This window comes from Phodopus roborovskii, unplaced genomic scaffold, assembly GCF_943737965.1.
Source record: "Phodopus roborovskii unplaced genomic scaffold, PHOROB, whole genome shotgun sequence".
In the NCBI taxonomy this organism is placed as follows: Eukaryota; Metazoa; Chordata; class Mammalia; order Rodentia; family Cricetidae; genus Phodopus; species Phodopus roborovskii.
Window position 1 is genome coordinate 3,778,576 of NW_026126525.1, and position 22,496 is coordinate 3,801,071.

Consider the following 22,496-nt stretch of genomic DNA (forward strand, 5'->3'; position numbering starts at 1 on the left):
CTCGCTTGGCATGTGTAAGGTATGACATTTGAATTCCCAGCATAGAAAATGTGGGGTTCATGATGCCTTGCAGGGTCTGCCGTCACTCCTGGATTTACACCTGCTTTACATTATATCTTTTTTATTAGCCTATGCCAGAGCTTGTCCATGTCAGTGCGCCAGTTCCAAAGCACTGTGTAGAAGCATAAATTTTAGCATGACTTGGTTCAACAGATGGGAACCCGACTCGAAGGTGTTTGAGAAAAACAGGATTGGATCTGATTGTGTAGCTTGAGAAGTCCAGAGACTAGGATTGCTTTTAAAACATAAGATGAAACTTGTTTTGGTAAACATTTTAATAGTGAAAGTAGCCTAGTGCTCTCATTCTATCAAGTTATCTTACATATATGGCATATATATGCATATATAATTTCATAATAGATATAATTTTCATAATTTAAAAGTATTCTATAGCAGTCAAAGTCAGAAAAAAAATTCTTAAATCATGTAAGTGCAATTTGTATTAGTTTTCTATAGAGTTTTCTGAAACCAGAAAAAAAAAAAAAACCTCATATCCTAATTTGTCAACACAAATTAGCAATATTTTCACTTCTACTTTAAGTTGCAGTATACACATTAGCTAGTTTGCTCTGGTGGATGTTTATCTATGCACAGTTTTTATGGAATAGGGAGGTAGAGAAGCGATGCTGTTGGACAAATGACCTCTGTGGGCAGGGTTCAGCTCCAATCCCTGCTTCTCTTCCGAGGTTGTGACCATCTCGTTTGTTTTGACATTCAGAGAGATGGCACATCTCCGTTTTTCTTTGCTGATCTCAAGAAGTGGAGGTAGTTGAAAAGCGAGGGTGACTGCCTTCCCAGTGGCTTTTTTGATCTGAGCCACATGGAGGAGATGCTCCTTGGCTTTGTACAGGCATCCCTCTGCAGCCCCCCACCTCTGCTCCCGTCCCCTCCCGGTTCACCCCGCCCTCACTAGCGCTGAATTCGCAGATCTTGGTTGCCACAATCCTGTTCCTGCTTCTCATTTCGCTAGAAAACGAGGTAGCTGTAGACACAGATAGACTTCCTTTTTTTTTTTTTTTTTGTTCCCTCCTCCTACCCCTCCCTAGACCTCTCTGGGCTTTGACGTCATGTGTGCTCCTTTCAGTTGCCATAGCAACCCCATTCCCCAAGCCCTCTGTCCCTCTCCTCTGGTAGGTTCCACAATGGTACAGGCAGCCTCCCGCTGCACAATGGTTTCCAGGCAGTGAGAGAGGGTGATTCAGCAAGCCACTCTTCTCTTTAAACCTCCCGTCTCTTTTTATTTTTATGGGGGTGGGTGGTGCTTCATACATTATATGCTTACCTTTTTTTTGTTTTTCCTATTTTCATTTTTACAAATTTTCTTTCTCTTCCCCACTCCTCAATCCCTAGGGGCTTGAGTGAGCTAAAGATTGGGTCTCCTTGGAAATCACCTGTCTGTTATTATTTTTAAACAATCTCCACACCTCCAAAGACCCTCCTCCTTATTCCGGTTTGGTATGTGGCTAATGAAAATCCAGTAGGGAGGATTTCTGGGGCAAGCATCCGGACCAGGATCCTAGTTCTCAGGCACGGAATGGTAGGTGGCTCCTTGCTCATTTTCGGTTCTAACCCGTTTTGGGAGGGTGGGTGATTTCTGTCATCACTCTTGTGGGATGGGAGAGAGCATAAGAAAGTAGAAAGCAATGGGGTTGCAGAGCCAGTTTAAGAAAACGCACTGTCTCCGAGGTAAGAAGACCTTGGCATTTTACTCTGGGCAGCCTCTTCTCAGCCCGAGGCTGAGACCTTTCTGTTTGGAGTGAAGAGTGCTAGAAGGTGGGATAGACCATTATTATTGCATTATTATTGTCACCCGGCAAAGCAGAGTAAGAGTAGTGGACAGAGTAAGAGAAACGGAAAGAGAGAGAGAGAGAGAGAGAGAGAGAGAGAGAGAGAGAGAGAGAGAGAGGCTTGTTTAGAAGTATAAATTTCTGTTTGATAAATGCTATGGGTCTCAAACATAAAATTTAAGCCTTAAATATTCTGAAATATATATATGTGTGTACACATATATGTATGTATACATACACACATATATGTATATACACACATAAACATGCATACACACGTATATAACAAACTAATGGTGTTCCTCTGGTAGAAAGACCCTGAGCTAAATTTGGGCTGCAGGCAAGAACACAGAGCAGGGCTTGACCAGGGAAAAGAGCAAACGTTGGCACTGCAGCCACTTAGGTAAAGATCCCTTTAAGAAAGTGATCGCCCAGTCACAGCAGGCAGCATTTTTCTATGGCAAGATTCCCAGGTATTCTGTGCTGAGATACTGTGTCCCCTAGAAATGTCAGGAGAGAGAGAAAAAAAAAAATGCTGTCATTGGGAAAGAGCTTGGTGATACAGTTATCAGAATTTATGTGTTTGCTCCTTCAGCAGATTAAGTGTGATTTATTGGAAAGCTTTCAAGTAAATCAGGTTATGGATAGTTTAAGAAAATGATATGTATGTATTATATATAGCCTTTTCTTTTCCCTCCAATGTTTAAATATAGAGACCGAGATGCTGCTTTGACTGCCTTATGCAGATAACTTTCAAGGGCATTGCAATCTGGCCGCAGAAAAGAATGACTTATCCCAGGGCAGTAGGTTATGAAGCAACCACAAGGTTGTTTACACGGCCTGCCTTTGCTGCAGAGCAATGTGTCTGTGTGACAGCACTGGCCATAACTTTCACGAGTACAGGCTAAGTCATATGGGACAGGCCACAGTTGGCAGCAAAGGAAGATGAGTGTTAGATGGACCAGGCATCACCTGCCCACTTTCTCCCAATGCTATGATTGTCAGTCCTGGAAGGTCTTGCAGAATGCTGACCAACATATTTAAAATGGTTGCGGTAATGGCCATTTCTCTCAGAGAGGCTTCCGAAGGCATCTGTCCTCGGTGAGCATGCATGTTTTAGTACAGCCAGCTATGCTCATGAAGGAAAGCACAAGCTTCCAACTGCACTTTGGAACCATTGGGATTTAGGGCTAGACAGTTTGATGTAGCAGTCTTGCTGCTTCTGGTGCATATTTTCTTTTCTTTCTTTCTTTCTTTTTTTAAACTTGGTCTTACCCTTAATATGGACATCAAGTATTGGATTAGTTTATCTACCGACATCAAAAGGGATGGTCTCTTTCCCCACAAGGGGACTGGAAAAGCAGATGAGAAAGGTGGAGTGGCCTCAGGTATGAGTTCCAAGCTTCCTTACTGGCCTCCCCTCCCCTCCTGTCATTAGTAGCTTCCATTTGTGGCGCTCTGGTTTCTGTAAAGTCTTTGCAATTGTAATGAAAGAGATTCCAGGTGACAGGGAAGCCAAAACTACCCAGGGAGTGGCAAATCCAGCTGCCTCCAGCTTCCTACTTGCTACCCCCTAAAACAACGTCTGTTGGGGGAGGAGTGTGTTTGCTTGCTGGCAGAGGTGATTTGGTACAGATCCCATAGGGACTGAATGTGTTCTCACTGTCACTGTCTGGCGCATCTGCAGCTAGTCCTACGGTTTCCTAGTGCATGGTAGAGATGTTCCAAGGTTAAGAGGAGAGCTGATCTTGGCTAATGTAAAATACAGTTATTTTACATTTACAGCAGAACTCATTCACTGTCAGCATGCTATAGGAATGTCAGAAGCAAAAGAGGTTTGCCTAATGTAAGTGTTCAAAGGCACATACATATGTTGAAAGTTACATTATGGTCTCATGTAAATGAATCTATCTCTTTGAATGTACACTTAGCTACCAAGTTTTTCCATCCTGATGATAAAAGATACAGTGCAATTAAGGTTTTCTTTTTTGTTAGACTCAGGGCCAGGCATTCTTCCTCCTTGGTCTGGAGCTGCCCTCAGGTCACATTTATAGCCAGAGGACAGATGTAGAGTGGAATTGTTGTGAGCAAACCAAGCAAATCTTTGGTTGCTCATCGGAAAAATGGGCTGCTAGTGAAGAAGGAGACTTCTTTCGGTCTGCATGAGAGGCAAACACATCTCCAGCTAGAGGATGTCATCCTTGTACCTCTTGCTTCCCCTGAGATCCATTTTGATGCTCCTGCTTGGCATTGTGGCAGTCTTGCATAGAGACGCAGAAGAGACCAGGGATGAGAAAGGACTACACTGCTTTATTAGCTGCGGGCTTGCGGAGCCCCTCCTACCACATATGCATCTGCTAGTGCACCTTCTACAGATCCTGGAGGATGCGTGGGGAAAGTGGGCCCACAGACGCCTGGGAGGAACACGATCTGTTAGTTTCTTGAGTGTATTGAGATTATTTATTGCATTACATAACCATGAGCTGAGGCGCTGCACAGCTGACTCTGATAAAACAGCTTGCTGCGTGTTGCGTGAAGAGAACGGAAGCTGGGTTTTCAGACACTCGTTTCTCCATAAATGTTTTCACACTGAAGTCCTAGTATTTTGAGTAGTTTTTTTCCCCTTGTTTTGAGTATATTTCAGCCTCATGAGCAAATTAAGATGAAGAAAGGAAAGTTTGAGATGTATGTATTTTGAGGACCATTGCCTCCCTTATGTGTAATGTAGAAAAAATTTATTTTTTAAAATAGATAATCTTAGTAAAAATGAGTGGAGACTGCAAAATCCATGAATGAAGCCTGTATGTTTGAAAACAGACTCCAAACACTCCTATTTTCAGCAAAGGAGTTTGTAGTTTAATGGACACTTTGGACACAACAAGCTACTTGAGCTTCTTCCCACCATTCTTATCCTTAGTACCTGCAAGATATGAAACCCATAGGCTTAAGAAATTAATGCTGGGGGAATGGAAAATCAAGTTTTGTATGGAAAAATAAATGACAGAAGGCTCCCGTTGAAGTGTTCTAATTACAGCTGCTTCAACGCCCTGCATGGTGTGCAGAGTGGAGGTGCAGCCATGGTATAGGGCAGCAGGCATTGCCAAGCAGCCTGCACACTAAGAGACAGGGTTCCACTGATCCCACCTCACCCCCACCCCCTCCTCCTCCATTTTTAACATCAGGGACAAGCCAAAACATAACCAGCAGAGACTTTAAAACACTGCAAATTCACTCAGTGGGTTTTCGTTACAGAAATGAAACCGAGTCCTGGTTTGTGGCTAGTGGCCTGCCTGGATGCACCAGACACTTCCTGGGTGTGCCATCTTGGAGTCATTGTCCTTTTGTGTGGAAATGGGATTGGGACCACAGACTATGAAGGGAGGAGCCCAGGTCTACTAATTTGGCTGTGTTTATTCCATATCTATAGGAGGAGGGCTCCCTCTTTCATACAGTTCACCACACAACACAGCCTGTGCCTTAAGTCTGTCTTGCTCAGTCCAGCGCACAGTAGGCACATAGCAAGTACACAGTGTTTGTTCAATGAGAAGTGCTGTGGGTGGAAGAGAGTGAGATGATGAAACAGCTTCAGCCATTGGAGTTGATGATCCTGTAGGGAGTTGAGTTCGACAGTGAGGATGGATGTTTGATGATCAGCACAGCAGGACCTATGAGGAAGCTACTTCACTCTAAAATGGTGACACATGACAAAGGAGGTACTGGAAGGGAATGAGTGAGTGGTGGTGGGAAAGGTACTTCTAGAAATCACCTCTGGCCAGGGGAAAGACACTTAAATTTGACTAGAAAGGGAGGTTATTTCAGGATTTAATAAGATGGAAATTAAGTTCATGGTTTGACAATAGGTAGAGGTTGAAAACTGGCGTAGGCCTTGAGAATCTTGTCTAAAGTGATGCAGCAATAAGTATAAAGAGTGTGTCTGTAATACGATTGGATTACTACAGCATCCTACTTTGCCTCCAGAGCAACATAAGCTTAGTTTTACCTCTCAGACATCAGGACCTCCTCTCCTTTTTCTTGGTAACCATGTAGCCATTGTTCCAGTGAACTCTACTGTAAAAAGAAGACTGCCTCCCACTGAAGGCTGAAACTGATGTATCTCAAGACTAAGTCTACAGTAGAAAAATAAATATCCTGTGCATTCAAATAATTATTAATTGGGTTCTCTATTCAGATTTTAAAAACATTCAACTGTCCTGCTATGGAGGACACCAAAGTTCCTCTGTTTGTAACAAATTCTAAAAGAAGTTATTACCTCAAATGTCTGATGTCACCATCCTGCTCCTTGCCACATGGAAAAATTGTTTTATTCTGTTTGATGTTAGTATTTTAGTTTTATTAGTGCAAGTGAAATTAAGTGTGAAATCTTCAAATGAAATTGATGTATCATTTTGCTCTGATTTCAGGCTAGTGTGAGAACACCACCAGCAAGACCATCTCAGATCTTGGTTATGGCGACTCAAGCAAGAAACTATTGAATTAGACCCCTTTCCTATAGATGAAAAACCACACAAGCAGTGGTGAGTTAAAAATCTACAAGTATTCCTTAGTAGAACATTCATAGTCAACATGAGCAACTTACCTGTCAGGTTATAGTCTCATATATGTATCTGAAGAAACATTGCTCCAAATGGTGTCAATCTAGGTAAAAAACATGTAGGAGAGAGCATGTACATTAGTTGATGGTATGAGAATTCTAATACCTCTTATAATTCTTTGGTTTTGAGGTATACCATGACACCATCTCCATGAGCCATCCCAGTCTACATATGGCTTCAGTTAATAGCATCATGTTATAGAATAAGAGCTGGGAAACATTTTAAGTAATAATTTTTTTTTGTTTGTTTGCAGCATGTTTGATTAAACTCCTTTAGTGGGAAAATTGGATCTGAGCTAAATTATAATATTTAGTTCCTTTCAGAAACACCCCCTCCACACACTGCGTATACACCACACATACATATGACCTACACACCCACCCACACCTGTACTACACCCACCTATCCACCCGCACCCACACCCCTCCCCCCACACAATTGTTTATCTCTTCAGACACATAAGAACTGCAACACCATCATCACATTTGTGGATATTTTAATGTACAAATCCATTTACTCATGAAAAACATTAAAGATATACCTCGTTGCTCTACCTACTTAGAATAATTTGGAAATGCATTATTTTTATGACTATCACCACATCCTAGCAGAATGTCTTTTAAATTCAAATCTTGATGCTTGATAGCTACCAAAGGCAGCAGTTAATAAACTACAGTTGAGATGAACAAGCTCTATTCTGTCAAATAACATCTATGAGAAACAGAATGCAATGGTGGTACCTATAAGACTCCAAAAGGAAGCTGTTGGTGCTAGTGATAAATATTTCGCTTTCAATTGCTTGATGGCTTCTTAATAGCAAAGCTATCCTGTGGCTCATAGCTGCAGAAATCTGAGGAAATGAATTCTATAGTGATTCTTATTATGGTTTCTATAATCTGCCAACCATTACACCAAAGATGCAGATCCAAGAGTGACCAATACTGTGTACTTTATAAAATAGAGTTTCATGTTTGTTTGAGAGAATTGTATATAATTGCCAGGAACCAACCATTTATGAGCTACAACAATGACAGTTTTATATGGTTGACTCTATATGTTGTACTATGTTATTCCCAGTGAGTAGAAGATATACACTGTCCTCGGGCTAAATTCTTATCTATTAAGCTAACATTTATTGAGAATCTGTCATATAGACTTCTTATTGGCTTGAAATAGACGAGTTTCTCTGTCATAAAGTACTTTTCAGTTTAAAGAATGTGTTACTTAACACAATGTGCTAGTAGCAGTGCAGGTACACCCTAAAGATGGTGTCCTTGTGAAGTATGATTAGGTAGGTAGACACAGGGAGCAAAGGCATTTCAAAGAGAAGAGTCCCACAGTTATGGTGAAAACAAGTCAAGGAAGACTTGGCACAAGGAACCTTATAGGGATGGCTAAGTTTTGAGATATGTGTGCCTTTAATTTTAATAAATCATTTTAGAAACATTTTTGAGTTGGACACATCAATTTGTACTCACGGTGATAGTGTAGGGGAAATTCAGCATTTCCCCCTGTACTTCATTTGCAAGTTCTTATGTTTTTCTAATCAGGTGGATGTGTAATTATATAAGTATCAATTTGCACTCTGCTGATTACTAATGAGGAATATCATTCCATTTTTTAAAAAATGTGGCCAATTGATTCTCCTCTTTTGTGAAGTGCCTGCTCCAGGCTTTTTGAGATGTATCTTTCAAAATGGTATAATTTTTGAATTCTTACTGTGTAATAGGCACTACATGAGCACTTTACAAACATTAATCTTCAATCATCTCTGTGACTTAAAAACAAGGGAGCGCAAGGGAGGTTTAAATACTTGCTGACAAGGAAGAAACTGTAGACTTAGCATTCAACTGGAAGTCTTTCTGACCCGAGAGTTATTTAGTTTCCCAGAATTTGTTCAGAGGTTGATTAGGCTGAGGCTGGAGGGGACATTAAAAGTTCTGCTGCAATAACAAAAGTGATGAGAGTGTAAGGGTAAGAATTGACAGTAGTGGTTGCATATCAAAGGAGTAGACCTGGAGATGAGCATTGTGGGTGGGTAAAGACGGTGGGGACAGAAGACATCTCAGGTTTCCATAGCTGTGGGCTAGGCAGAATCAATAGGAGCCATATGTGGGAATTTATAGTCATAGTATTGTAGGAGCCTCTAAGAACATACTTTATGATTCTAACATTTAATAAAATATTAAAGCCTGTAGGGTTATAAAGTTAAAGGTTAAAAAGAGACCATGGTGTTTAATTGGGTTGACTCTTCACTTTCTAAAAGATGTGGCACTACTTGCTAACAATGAGCAAGTGGTTTTTTTCAAGATCATGTGTCATCAAGTGTCATGTTAAGAATAGACTCCAGGACTGGGGAAAGTAACATTGGCATCTGCCATATTATTCTATCGATGATTGTAATTGGTATTTTAGTTTACAGTCATTACCATATAACCTGCCTGCACAAGGACTTGTCAGTACACTTTACTCATCATGTTCAGCCACATTGCCTTCTGAGACTCCAGACTCTCAGCATTGCTGGGGACCCCAATGAACCTCAATCCACCTCCACGCTCAGGGTTTCTCTACTGTGCCAGTTCTGCCCTCCCTCTTTCCCTGTTCCTTGCAGATAGCTCCAACTTACAATACTTTGGTTTTTTTGTTGTTGTTTTGTTTTGTTTTTTGTTTTTGTTTATTTCACAATAATGCTCAAGTGATGTACATCCATTAAGGATTGTGTTTCAGCAACTAAGAAATTCAGAGACAGGAAGATGGTCTTACTTAGGGAAGAACCCTCTCACTTGCTTACCCAATACCAAGTGGTCAGCCCTGAGGTCATATACATACAAGTAACACTATGCAGACTCCGCAGGCTGTACTTACATACTTAGGAATACATACATATGTGTGTGTAACAACAGTTAATGAAAAGGTCATGAATTTGAGAGAGAGCGAAAGGGTACATGGGAGAGGTTAGAGGGAGGAAGCAAGAAGGGAAGTGATGCAATTACATTTTAATTTCAAAAACAAAACATCATTAAAGAGAATTCTGCTTCAGATTTCCAGTCTTAATCTTTTGCAAAATTCACTTGTGATGAGTGGAAGCAGCAGGAGTCTATAGATCCCAATTATACTTTGTATTGGATGACTTTGGCTAACTGGAAGCCAATGGAAGTGTCCTGAGTCCACTCAAGGTGATATAAGCCAAGCTATGATGCTTGCAAGGTTGGGTGTAGCTCATGTTCTTTTGACTTCGGATAGTTTGAGCTTGTGATCAGTTTGCTGGAGGTAATATCACAGTCAAGGGGCATTTATGCTTGATGTTTCTGGCTGTCTGGGTTGCTTTCCTGTCACTTTGATCACAGTTCTTGTCTGAAGTAATTTAAAGGAAGATGGGGTCCCAGGGAATTTTGGCCCATTATGATAGGGAAGGAATGTTGGAAAAGCTTCAGCCTATGGTGGCAGAGTTTGTGGATGAATTCTTCCCATGGTATTTGAATCAGGATGTAGACAGTGGACCTGGGCTGGGTGAGAGTCAACCTCAAAGGCCTGCTCTAATGACTTACTCCTGAAGTCCCCATCAGTTGGGGGCCAAGTGTTCCAACACATGACCTTGTAGAGGATATTCTACATTCAAACCATATTTTACCCTTTCAAACATTTGCTACATTAAGAGAACAGCATGGGCCCCTTCTACATACAGGTCAACACCCAGGTCTTCTGAGACTCTCTGACTCAAAATATGTATTTCCACAAGACCTGGGTGATTTTTATGCACATTAAAAATTAAGAGGTACTGTGTATATAGGCTCTAGGTGTCTTCTCTTAGAAATAGTCTTTTTTATTTTTCCCATTTGGCATTTCTTCTCAGTGTCCTTTCAGCAATCTGAACATATCACCTTCACTGGGTCTCTACAGTGGATCATATGTGTCTGCCTTGTGATTCTGCATGAATGAGCACGTAATTCTAGCCAGGGTTATTTATCTTTGGAACTTCTTTACATAGCCCAGTGTCTGCCACTTTGTAGTATTTTTGATACAACCTGGAAAATGGCTTGGAAGAGTTCACAACTTCATTTAAATAGGTGACATATGATGACTTATATTGTTTGACACATCTCTCAGAACAGATGACTTTAGTTTCTTTTTTATAAGCATTGTATTTGGTGGCTGTTGTTGATTATTTTGCCAAAATTCATTTTATTTTCCTAAACAAATTATCCACTGTTCTTTTTACTGTTTGAAGGCCATTGGAACAGCATGTGCAGCCTTTAGTGACTTCAATTAGGAAGAGTGTTCATCAGAGGGAGTGGGTCCTCAGAATGGGAGTGTGCAGTGAGATATCCATCACAGGCGTGGTCACAGGTGAGGGTGTGATGGGGTGGATATGTCACTACAGGAGTGAGGATGGTGAAGACTGTGAAAATGTACCTTGTGATATATACTCAGGAGGCATTACAGTGTTTGCCTGGAGTAGAGAAATGGAGGCTGAGGCTGGCCATCGAGGAAGGAAGTGACTGCTTTTAAATACTTTGAGAGCTTTCACATTGGAGACATTAGAGGGTACAAGATTATTTTTAAAATGTAAATGACCCATTTATCCCAGCCTTTAATCCTTTAATCCCATCAGAGGAAGGTGGCCAGCCTGGTCTATAGAGTTCCAGGACAGGCTCCAATGCCACAGGATACCCTGTCTCAAAAACAAACAAACAAACAAACAAACAAACAAACCAAACAACAACAAATAAGTAAACAGAGAAGAGACTTCTGAATAGACAGCAGAGTTTCCACACGGAGAACTTGCTGCCCATGAACTTGCTTGTATGTTCGTGCTTTATGAACAGTCGTAAACTTTGGGTACATGTAAATATTTGACTGTAGTTACGGTTCACCAAATATGAAAAGCTTGTTAGGGATCCTGTTGCTCTGTGGGAAAAGGAAGCAAATGACCTCTTAGTGGCAACATCCTTAGGACTCCCAAATTCCAGTTGCTTAGACAAGGACAGGAAGAACGAGGCTATGATGGAGCTGGTGATGTCAGCTGACATTACTGACTACATACCACATATGAAGTGCTCTGTCTGGGCTAATCCATGCAGTTCCCTCTGAAGTTCTTCTGAACACACTGAGTTTATAGATGATGACAAGGAAATGCAGACTATTTAGTGACTTTCCACGGGTCATGAAGCAAGTGGTTGCAGGGCCCAGGGACTTTTACTTTGAACTGCATACTTAAAAAACAAAAACAAACAACAACAAAAAACATGCTCCTTAACATTAAAAGTCAAAGTTGGACCCTAATGGTGCCTTCAAACACGTTATGATTTGAATTCTATGTAAATACAGAGACTTGAATTCCAAGGAACAATGCAACATAATTATTCCCACAGGTTTGTGGAACTGGGCACCTTACCAATGAGATAGATCAAGGACTGCTCTGAAATTTGTCAATCCAGAGTGGCATTCTAACTGCTAGCCAGATGAGACAGGGAACTAAATTCTCAGGGTTACTTCACTTAGTGAAACTAAAAGAAGTATCCCTCAAATAAAATACTCGAGTATTTCCCAAATTCATATACTAAATCCTAGCTGCTGTCAGAGGAGTGAGTGCTCAGCCTTAGAAATATGTTCCTGTGAAATCCAAAGAACAGACTGGTCCTTTCCATCAAATTCAGACATATCAGAGGCCCTGCTCATATCCTGGCCATGCCAGCCTGCTTTATATTATTCCCTACTTTATATTACTTTGCTATAGCAGCTCAAGTGGACCAAAAGTCTCCAGTTCCATATGCAGTTTTGGAGATAGTTTCTTTACGTTGATTGACAGGCAGGCCCTCAGGCTAGATGCCTCTAAGGATGTTGGATGCAGCCTCACCAAGAGTTCCTAAGCAATCTGGCACCAGGTCAGCTTCTGTAGTTTAGAAGTCGGGCTTTCCCAGGTCTTATTTAGAGAAGGAATCAGTGTCTCCAAAGCTTTCATTATCTCTCAGGGGTTTCAGGAAAAGTTCCTTGTATCCTGATGACAGATGGGCATTAGAAGAACTGTTATTGAAAACAGGTATGAGATGTTAAGAGAGTTTGTGTAATGTAAGAATTTTTTTTTCAAGTTAGGATGAGAAGAACTTAGTTTGCAGCCCAATAGTATTTATTGTATGTACAAATTTATTATTTGTAGTGTAGATACAACAAATTATACAACCAGAAGATTCAGTGTTTACTTCCAGTTGTCCTTTTGTGAGGCCTGTTGTGTGGTTATCTTAAATTCTGTCTGGTGGTGTTTCTAGAAGAACTGGTAAGTCTTGAGAATTAACATAATTCAGCCTTGGGGTACAGCTGAGTGTGTGTATGTGTATGTGTGTGGAGACGAGAGGCGAACATGTGGCGGGAGGGTGGCTTCCTTATTTCATCAGGTGTACTCCTGGGATTGAACTCAGGTTGTCAGGCTTGGTCACCTTTCCCCACAGATCCAATGGTTGGTTCACCCCTACCCCATGTTGGGGGAATGACTGTGTGGTGTGAAATACTGACTAGAAGACAATTTAAACTATTTTAAAACTTCGTGAGTTTCAATAATTACATCGTGTCACGTACCTGTTGACTATCCTGTCTCCCATAGGAGTTCAAGCTGGCAACATGGAGTGTCAGCCAGTCGGTAAGGGGTGTTAGGGGACTGACCTTCCAGTCTTGCACTTGTGTATAGGAATGTAACTCTGACAGAAGCACCCATGGTTTGCTTCCCATATCTGCTTCTGAACCAGAGAGTGCGACATCTCCATTTACCCCTCTGGTTGAAAAATGTCAAGATCTTTTGTAAAAGACTTCCTTGAAGCAGGCTGTTTGGAACACCTGGAACCCACGGTATGGACTGATGAGCACAGGCTTCATACAGATAGTATACATACTTGGATTAATAGTTATTCTGCATTAAGATAGCCAGTAACTGCAAACATGACATACATAAGAGACATTTGGTGTTGGGGGAGTGGTGCATCTATCCTGCTTAGAAAGGGTTTTCTGAAGGGATTAGAGAATTATTTTCAAGTTTTAACCATGTGTTATCTAGAAAAGGAAGAGCTTCTGGCACTAGATTCTCACAGTAACTCAGCCCTGAATTAATATTTACTTGTGCAGGTCCTTGTATAGATGAACTCCTACTGTGTCGGAAAGGGTTATAACATCATTTACATTTACTTTTAATTGTGAAATTGTATAACTCACAGTGCACAGGTTGAAGCCTGAGATGATATCTAGGAGTGACACACCATTGTGAGGGGGTGGTGGCCAGTGAAGGGACTCCATGGGATGAGAAGCAGATTCCTGAAAGAGGAGTGGAGGACAGATGCAGACTTAGAGGTGTCTCAAAGATGGACTTTGCAATGCTTCCCACCCCATTTTCTTACCATTAGTTTGATTCTGTCCATTCCTATTCTGTCTAGTATAGCCCCACATGATAGTCCCCACATGATAGTTCTGTTATAAGAAATCAGCTTTTAATTATTGAGAACTCATTATCCATTATAACAGATAGTTTAGGCCGAGTCAACTGAACTGAACCACATTCATTCCCCAAGTGTGTACCTTTTTCCATTAACGACTAAGTGTACACATATGTTCATTCACTGATTTACTTGTGGAATTGACTTTTAAACATCTGCCTTCAGAAGACATTATTTTTAAGTTGTAGTGGGGTTCATCAACACGGCAGGCGCAACTATTGGCATCTGAGTCAGTTAAGCTATGCCATCAATATTCTACATTTGCATGAAGATTAGCAGCCACATTCAAAGACCAGACTATGATAGCAGGGTCACTGAAGAATGAACAAGACACCACCTCCCCCCACTTCCTTCTTGGTAGGCCCTGTGGACACTTTGTCTCTGCCCATAGACATACTGCTGTCAGACAAGGCCTTCGGGCTGAGACAAGAGTTGGGGAAACCTAAATGAGTCCCTTACATGGGTAGTATAGTTTCCTTCACAGCTTCTAAGCTCAGGAAACAGCCTAACTGTGAATGACGTGGCTTCTACGCAGGCATTTTTAGATGGCTGCTGTAGAGAGCCATGCGTACACTCTAAGGTGCCAGCTTTAGCGACATCTTCACATTCATAAACACTTTTGAGCAACTAAGCAGACCACCAGTGCTTTCCATATTGAGAATTAGATATAGATTATCAATTGTGTACACACTGCATTTAAAAATCAACAATATGAAACCCATGTCAGGCTAACATAGGTGATGCCGGTTTTTTTTTTTTTTTTTTTTTTTTTTTTCAAAACCTGATTTTCCTATGGAATGAGAATTACTTGATAACAAAGTGATTGCTCCACATCTTCTGCAGATCTGTTTCATGACTGGTTTAACAAAAGCGGGAGGAGCTCTCTTGTCTGCCCATCAGTCTGTTGTCATCATGTCATCAAGCGTGTTACCTCTGGAGGTGGCGAGAGTCTTCAGAAGTGTTAGAGATAGGGCTTAGAACAGGGTGGGTTTCCCCTGAGTATGTCTTAGTCACAGACATCAGGCCACTGCACTCAGGAAGGAGAAAGCACCACAATGTAATGGAACATTTTTGCTGTAGTTTCTACCCTGTCACCCAAAGGCATACGGGGGAAAGCCTGAGTCCCAGGAAGGTGCTGTTTGGAAGTGAGAGGTGATGTTTAGTGAGGAAGTGATCTTCCCGTTAATTTCAGGGCATTGTGGGACCCTGGGCCCTTCCTCTCTCTTCATGGCCACAGAATGAATGCTTTTGCCTCTATACCTGCTCCTGGATTGAGGGGCTATCACAGGCAAGAAGCAGAAAAGCTCACCTACCACAGGCTGAGGCACACCCAAACTGTGAGGCAAATAGCTTGTTCTCTTTTTCATGAACTGGATCGTGTTGGCTATGGTAGCAGATGGCTGTCTAACAATATTTTTGGTAGCAATGAAGTTGGAAAGACAGTTTCTGGGAAGAGGAGCTGAACGCACGAGGACAGAGTGGGTTTGCAGTTCTGAAGTTTAGACTGTATGGCAGAGAGGAGAATCATGGCTGTGGAGACAAAGTGAGTGCAGCCAGAGGGAGCCCTGAACAGGCTGTCAGGGACCTGGGTCTGTTTGTAGCTGATGAGCTGCTCTGCTTTTCAGAGCAAGTTTAAGAAAATGATTCTGACAGCCACACTGAGTGTGGCTGGAGTTGGGTGGGTGGTGATGGTACTGGGATGACCAGGAGGCAGGGTGAGTGGTTAGAGCAGGAAGACCGACCCAGTCTGAGGGGAAGTGTGCAGAGCGGGGGCCCTGGAGGTGAGAGAACCTCTGCACTTCAGGTAATTGGAGTAAGAGGCTGGAGGTGATGGTGAGAGTAGCTGGCTTCCTCATGATTCCCTTCTAGGCCCAGTCGGTCTTGATCTGCTCAGCACTGATAGGCAGGCTCCAAGGCTTTGGATTATGCACATACAACAATGTAGAAATGGATGCCTGGCCGGTGTGTGTCACAGGAGAGTGTGCAATCATTTATAAGCTCTTTGACGGAAAGTCACTTTATTAAACTAAGCCATCAATAATAAAAATGCAAATGTTTGCCAGGTGCCTTTGCTCCTGTGTTGAAGGCTGCTGTGTAAACATGAAATACTTCCTGGGACTATTGCCACTGTTGTTAACAGTAGAGTCATTACACAAAGCACCCATGCAGCAAACCGGGTTCTAGTTATTCCCAAAGATAGAAGATGGAGCCAAGCGTGGAAGGTCTATTACGAGCAGGTTTTTCCTGCCGGTCTGGTCCCACTGCTGCATTAGCCCCAAATAACACACAGAGACGCTGTATTAGATGTAAAACTGTTGGTTAGTTACCAGTGTTTCTTATTTGGTTAGCTCTATCTTAAATATTAATCCATTTCTATCAATCTAAGTATTTCCACGTGGTCTTGGCTTACCAGAGAAATGGTCCGGAGTTCTCTCTTGGTCCTACATTTTGAATCTCCTCCTCCCTCTTCCCGAAATCTCCTTGTCTCCTATCTTGCTTTTCTATTGGCCAACAGTCCATTATTCATTAACCAATAAGAGAAACATATTTACTGAATGCCATCTCCCATCAAAGGTCCACTGTGTTTTGTTCACTACGAAGCTTTCTAGTTGGCAAGGAATTGGCCAGTTAGTAGAGAAGTCATTTGGCTGGTATTTAAACTGCATTGTTTTTGATTATTCCTGTCACACTACTCTGATTAGGTGTTCCATCTCTAGCACAGACAAGCCCTGACTCAGTCCAGTGCTTGCTCCTATGTTCTTGTCACTTTGCTTGGGTCCATTAACTTGACCTACAGTGTGTAGCATGCTGGTCAAGTCTGAAAAGCCTGGGGCTAGACTGTTAACCTAATCTTATCACTTTATGAGATCCTGGTGGTGTCACAACTTCTTAAGCTTCAGTTTCCTCACATATAAAGCTGTGCTATTGGAGCTCTGCGAGTAGCTTGAGAACAATGAGGCCAATGTGAACGTGCACCACCTGCTTGCTGCTCAGGGATGCTGGGCTTTTTACATTGTTTCATTGTCTCTTGGAGCAGTCACTTTTTATTACTTTCATCACCAATATGTGCTTCTCTTTTCCCTGAATCTTTGTGTGTATGTGTGTGTGTGTGTGTGTGAGTTTGTGTAAATTCATTATTAGTTGGACCTCACAATTTAACATCAACCTTCTCTTCAGGTAAGATAACCTTCTGAAGAACCCATGCTCATCGTTAAATTTTATTTATATCCTTCTCATGGGAGTTTTTTTTTTTTTTTAAATTGCCCAATAAATCAAATATTTGTTTCTACCATGAATATAAAGGATCCAATAACTTTGTTCTAATTATCAACCAATTGTCCTTCTTATGAAGAAAATTTTCTTATACCTTCTTTATAAAAATATTTTTTGTTAATTAAATTGTGATAACTTCATATAATGTTCTAATACCATAGTCACCTTCATAACTCCTCTCAGATTCCCCAACTCCCTGGCTTTGTGTTCTCTTTCTTTCTTTTTGAGTTTAATCTTTATTGCCCAACTACTCTTGAGTATGGTGTTTACAATACAGTGTGGTGTCAATCTACCATTAAAACTAAAGCTAAATCTTCCTCTTCCAGCAGCTATCAAGTGCCAACTGATCCTCAGCTAGGATGGAACCTTCCTTTTTTGAGTCCTGCAATTTTTTTTTTTTTTTAACAATCCCTAACATATGTGTCTTCCTTTTGACCAAGTTTCTCTAAAAATCAGAAACAACTTTTCTATGAAATGACTGGTCCACTAAGCTATCCCGGGGACACACACCAGGCCTTTGGTATGTGGTATGGAGGCTTGAGTTGGCTAGGCTGCCAGCAGGCTTCTGTTCTGCTTACCCACTCAGGAGTTGCTTTCCTAATTTCCACAAAGACAGCAAGAGTTGACTAATTCTGTTGAACACCTCATCAGTCACTAGCCATCAATACCAAGAAGGGATATTCTTTATTTCTTGTGGATTTTAGCTAGATGCACATTGACGGAGTCCCCTCTCTGTAGTAGCTGTATGATAAGCTTCCTTTGTGTGTGTTATCCCTGACCTCTTGGGCACAGGAATGAAATGAAGGTTTGTTTCCTATATAAACTTGATCCCTATTTGTTAATAGTAAATCACATCCTTTTCAAATTACATAGGATGGGTTGAAAATGGCTACTGAAAACAGCTGCTAGTAGAAGTGGGAAAATGATTGAATAGGAATGCAAATCAGAGTGCATTAGCATTTAATCAGCTCCTTCTTCTAGGGTTCCTGTGTTCAGTATTTCTCTTAGTCATACTCGCTTAGACACTGTTTAGCTGAGCCAAGGGGAGGGAGAGCTCTCTCTGTAAATGGTGGTCCTTTGTCTGGTACAAATTCACAGAGGTTGGAATCCAGGACCTCTCTTTCAAGTTACGTTTTCCTATGAGATGAGTATGTTGTGGCCACACACTAGCTGTGTGATACTGGCCGTGCTACTTAGTGCTATTAATTGTTCCCTTTTCATAAAGCTGGCTGTGAGAATTAAATGAAGAAAGAGATGTAAATTTATTCATTAAGATAATGCTTGGTAAAGAGGAAAAACTTGAAACTTCATGTCAAATATTATCATAGATTTGAAATAGCGTGGTGGTTAAGATTCTGGGTCCAGAGTCTCTAAATCAGTGGCTCTCAGCTTTCCCAATGATGCAACCCTTTAACACAGTTTCTCACATTGTAGTGACACCCCAACCATAAAACTATCTTTTTTGCTACTTCAGAACTGCAATTTTGCTACTGTTATGAATCATAATATAAATATCTGATATGCAGATGGTCTTAGGTGGCCCCTGTGAAAGGGTTCTTTGACCTCCAAAGGGTCATGACCAACAGGTTGAGAAACATTGGTCTAAATCATTTGCTGTCTTGTCATTTTGAGTCCTTTGTGATCTTTCTGTAAAATCGGAAATAATTTTACAGATAGCAATAACAGTGTCTACTTCACAGCATTCATTGGAGGAAGAGACAAGAGAGCTTTTGGTCTAATTTCTCATGGAATTATTAGATAATTTTAGAATCCAGATGGTTAAGTGTTATGTAATAGTTAGAAAAACAAATGTGTATAAAAGTTACTTTGGGCTGGGTCATATTCTGAGTATATTATATGTGTGACCTTTTTTCAAGTCTCTGCACTGTTTGAGTCCTGGAACTCTAACAAGGGATGATGAAGGAATGAGGGAAGGACAGTCACATGGAGACAGAAAAGATGCGGTTGGGTGGTCTGGACCCTCAGATTGAGAAACCAAAACATTTTCAAGCTCTTGGGTTTATTATATACAGTTGAACAGAAGGATGGGTTTATTGCATATAGCTGAACAACGAAACAGGGTTGTTGCATACAGCCAAATGAGTCAGCTTTAGTCAATCTCAACAGGAGCAGTCTCTGTAGACAGAAGAGTCTGCAGACTGTAAACATTCAGGGAAGAAAGCTAAGGTAGGCATTTTCTGCACACACTGTCAACATTTGCACTAGCACCTGGAGAAAGCTTTGCCATCATGAGTCTCACCCGGGGAAGGCATTGCAGCATCCGTGGCTCTGAGGCACGGGGGTCCTTGGCTTGGTCATGCTCACATCATTAGCACACACTCACTCAGGGCTTCCTTTGCTCCCCACAAATTCTCACCATTCCCTGTTCTGACCCAGTGCTGTTCTTGCCCTGTTTCTGAAGTCCAGGGCTCTGTCTGTGACAGCACAGCACAGTGCCTGTCTTGTCTTTGTTTTACAGATGAGGAAAGTTATGCAAAGAGAACTTAGTCCCACAGCATGGGGGGTTGGTAGAAAAGAATCCATGCTGCTTTGATAAATGAAAATAATGACAAACAAAATCTGGCTGTAATGTTTGCAGAATGAAACTCGACTGTTAGGCTATTGGCCAAGGCTTTGGTTGTGTCCTGTGGTCTCCTAGTCCCTAACTGCAGGGGTAGTCATGATGTTTAAAATAAGCATCTCTGCTGACTAATGAAGTAATGAAGGGAGGCAAGTGTGTGCAGCAGGGTAGAATCTAACTTTCTTCCAAGGCAGAAAGTGTGGGGAATGAATTAGTTGGTAGCTGCCTTTGCATGTCTCCTGGAGTTCACCTTGCCTGTTCCTGCTGCTTCCTTATTCATTGCTGGACCCCATGGTGCTAGGCAGTTGGCAGGCTTACTTTACTCCAGGGTCCCTGCTGTGATTGTAGGCAACTTCTTTACAAGACTGCAGTCCCCTGCTTCTACCCCATGCATCAGGGTAGTGCCCATCCTCACATTCAGGGTGTCCTGCTTAAAGACTGAAGGTCAGACTTAACGCTTCTCAAACTGCTTCTGCTGGCCAATGTAATCAGTATAAACAAACAACTTTAATTAAATTTATTATTAGTATTGCATGTATGATGGGAGTTTGGGAGGTGTGTGCATGTCACAGTGTGCATGTGGATGTTGGAAGACAACTTTCCACTTTCACATGGGACTCAGGTCACCAGGTATTCTCTGTAAGCACCGTTACTAAATCAGCCATCTCCAAAGGCCTGGCAATAATCTTTAAAATCGTCTGTCTGTCTCTTTATCTTCTCTCTCTCTCTCTCTCTCTCTCTCTCTCTCTCTCTCTCTCTCTCTCTATCTATCCATCCATCCATCCATCTTCTATCTGATGTGTATGAATATCTTGCCTGCATGTATGTCTGGTACTTGTGGAGTTCAGAGGAGGTCATTGAATCACCTGGAACTGGAGTTATAGATGGTTGTAAGCTTCTGTGTGGGTGATGGGAATCAAACCCCTGTCCTCTGTAAGAATAGTGGCTCTGAAACACTGAGCCATCTCCCTAGTCCCTAGCCAACATTTTAAGGTCTTAGTTACTTTATCTATGAAATGGATGTGTAAAGCATCCCTCATAATTGCTGAGATGTGTAAAACATACAGAATTAAATTTCATCATTATTATCAGAACATTAGCACTCTGAATAAGATTGGTTTGATGTAGACCATTACCAGCAGCTTCGTTACAGCAACAACAGAAACTCAGTTGCTATCATGGCAAGTGCTCTGGGGTGCTTTTCAATATAATAAACTGATTTCATTTTCTAGTATCATTAACATGGTTGTTCCCGGTGAATCCTCCCACACTTGGGGAGAGTGACTGTGGTGCGCAGAAGCACAAAAAAGAAATACATCTATAAATGTAATCTGCTGTTTATTTGTATGTGTGTGTGTGTGCGCGCTTTGGAATGTGAGCATCTCTATAAATCTAAGATATTGTTTTTTAAGCTATCAAGAGGAAATCAGAAAAGAAGTCTCAGTTTCATCAAGGAAGACAGGGAGAACAGGAGGTTTGTAACTGGACTGGAAGAAACTGGAATTTGAGGTAGAAAGGTAGAAAAAGATAGATATTGGGAAAAAGCATATATTCTTAGAATAAAGTGACCAGTCTTAATAGTACTAGAGTATTTGACATCTATGGGGAAGAATAATGAGGTCTGAGTGCTGGTGGAGGGGATTCTGAATGATGCTCAATGTCTTAGGATTTCCATTGCTCTGAGGGAGGCATGGTGGCTACCACTACTACTCTTATAAACAAAAAACATTTAATTGGGGCTAGCTTACAGTTCAGAGGACATGGTGCAGGAGGAGGAGCTGAGAGTTCTGGGTCTGGATCTGCAGGCAGCAGGAAGAGAGAGTCAGCCATCAGGCCTGGCTTGAGCTTCTGGAATCTCAGTGTTTGCCACCAGTGACACACTTCCTTCAACAAGGCCATACCTCTTGAGCCTATGGAGAATATTTTCATTCAAATCACCACACTCAGTCCACCTGGTCTCATCTCCAGCATCAGTCCTTTGCTCTCCTGGGAATTAGCAACCTTTTCACTTCCTGTGGGTGGAATAGCGGTGATAGTTAACTGAGTTTCCTCTGACTTTGCTTTTGGCCCAGTCATTGATGAAGTGACTATGTGCTGTCACATACCCTACCATGTTTGCTCTGGCCATGGTGAGTCTACCATATGAGAAGCCTAAAATTTCCATCATGTTCTGTGTCTCCATTCTCCATCTGTTTGTTCTTATGATTTCTGAAAACAGAGACCATCCATTTAGATCAATGTGGATAGAAATCTCAGCTGCCCAAAGTGATTTCAACATGGTAGATGCCCAAGCTGACAACTGTCCTCTCACCATTAGTCAATAAGCCATTTCTATTTGAAACTATGGTTAACTGTCTTAAATTGTGCCATGCAAAGGTATGGGTAATCCGTAAGTGCATTAAAAAAAATTCAGCCAGTGACTATTTACTACATGCTTGGTCTTGTTCTATCTGTGGGAACAAAGTAATGAAAATGATGAATTTAAAAATGGTTTCATAGAGCTGGTATTATAGGGGAAATAGACGGATGAACTGGATCATTGAGTAAAATATGTTGTGTTAGAATACCATCATGATTAAAGAGAATAGTAAGACTATGGAGCAACAAGTATGATAGAGAGTTACAGTAGTAGGTAAGGAGGGCCAGGTTCCTCTCTGATTGTCACTGAGTGAAATGGATTATTTGATGTGACCTTAGAGACACA

The 22,496-nt window shown here is 41.5% G+C and overlaps 1 protein-coding gene across 4 annotated transcripts in view; it reads left to right on the plus strand.

Moving 5' to 3' along the window:
* Window positions 1–1,161: 1,161 nt before the first annotated feature.
* The window catches only part of Mapk10 (mitogen-activated protein kinase 10), a 258,111-nt gene continuing 236,776 nt past the window's right edge, over window positions 1,162–22,496 (plus strand). For 2 of the 4 annotated variants that reach the window (XM_051198164.1, XM_051198161.1), the window contains exons 1-2: window positions 1,162–1,597; window positions 6,269–6,382. The gene's annotated coding sequence lies outside the window, so the exon portion shown is untranslated. Of the gene's footprint in view, window positions 1,598–2,852; window positions 2,949–6,268; window positions 6,383–22,496 lie in introns of all 4 variants that reach the window. The other 2 variants (XM_051198162.1, XM_051198163.1) reach the window with 2 other exon arrangements.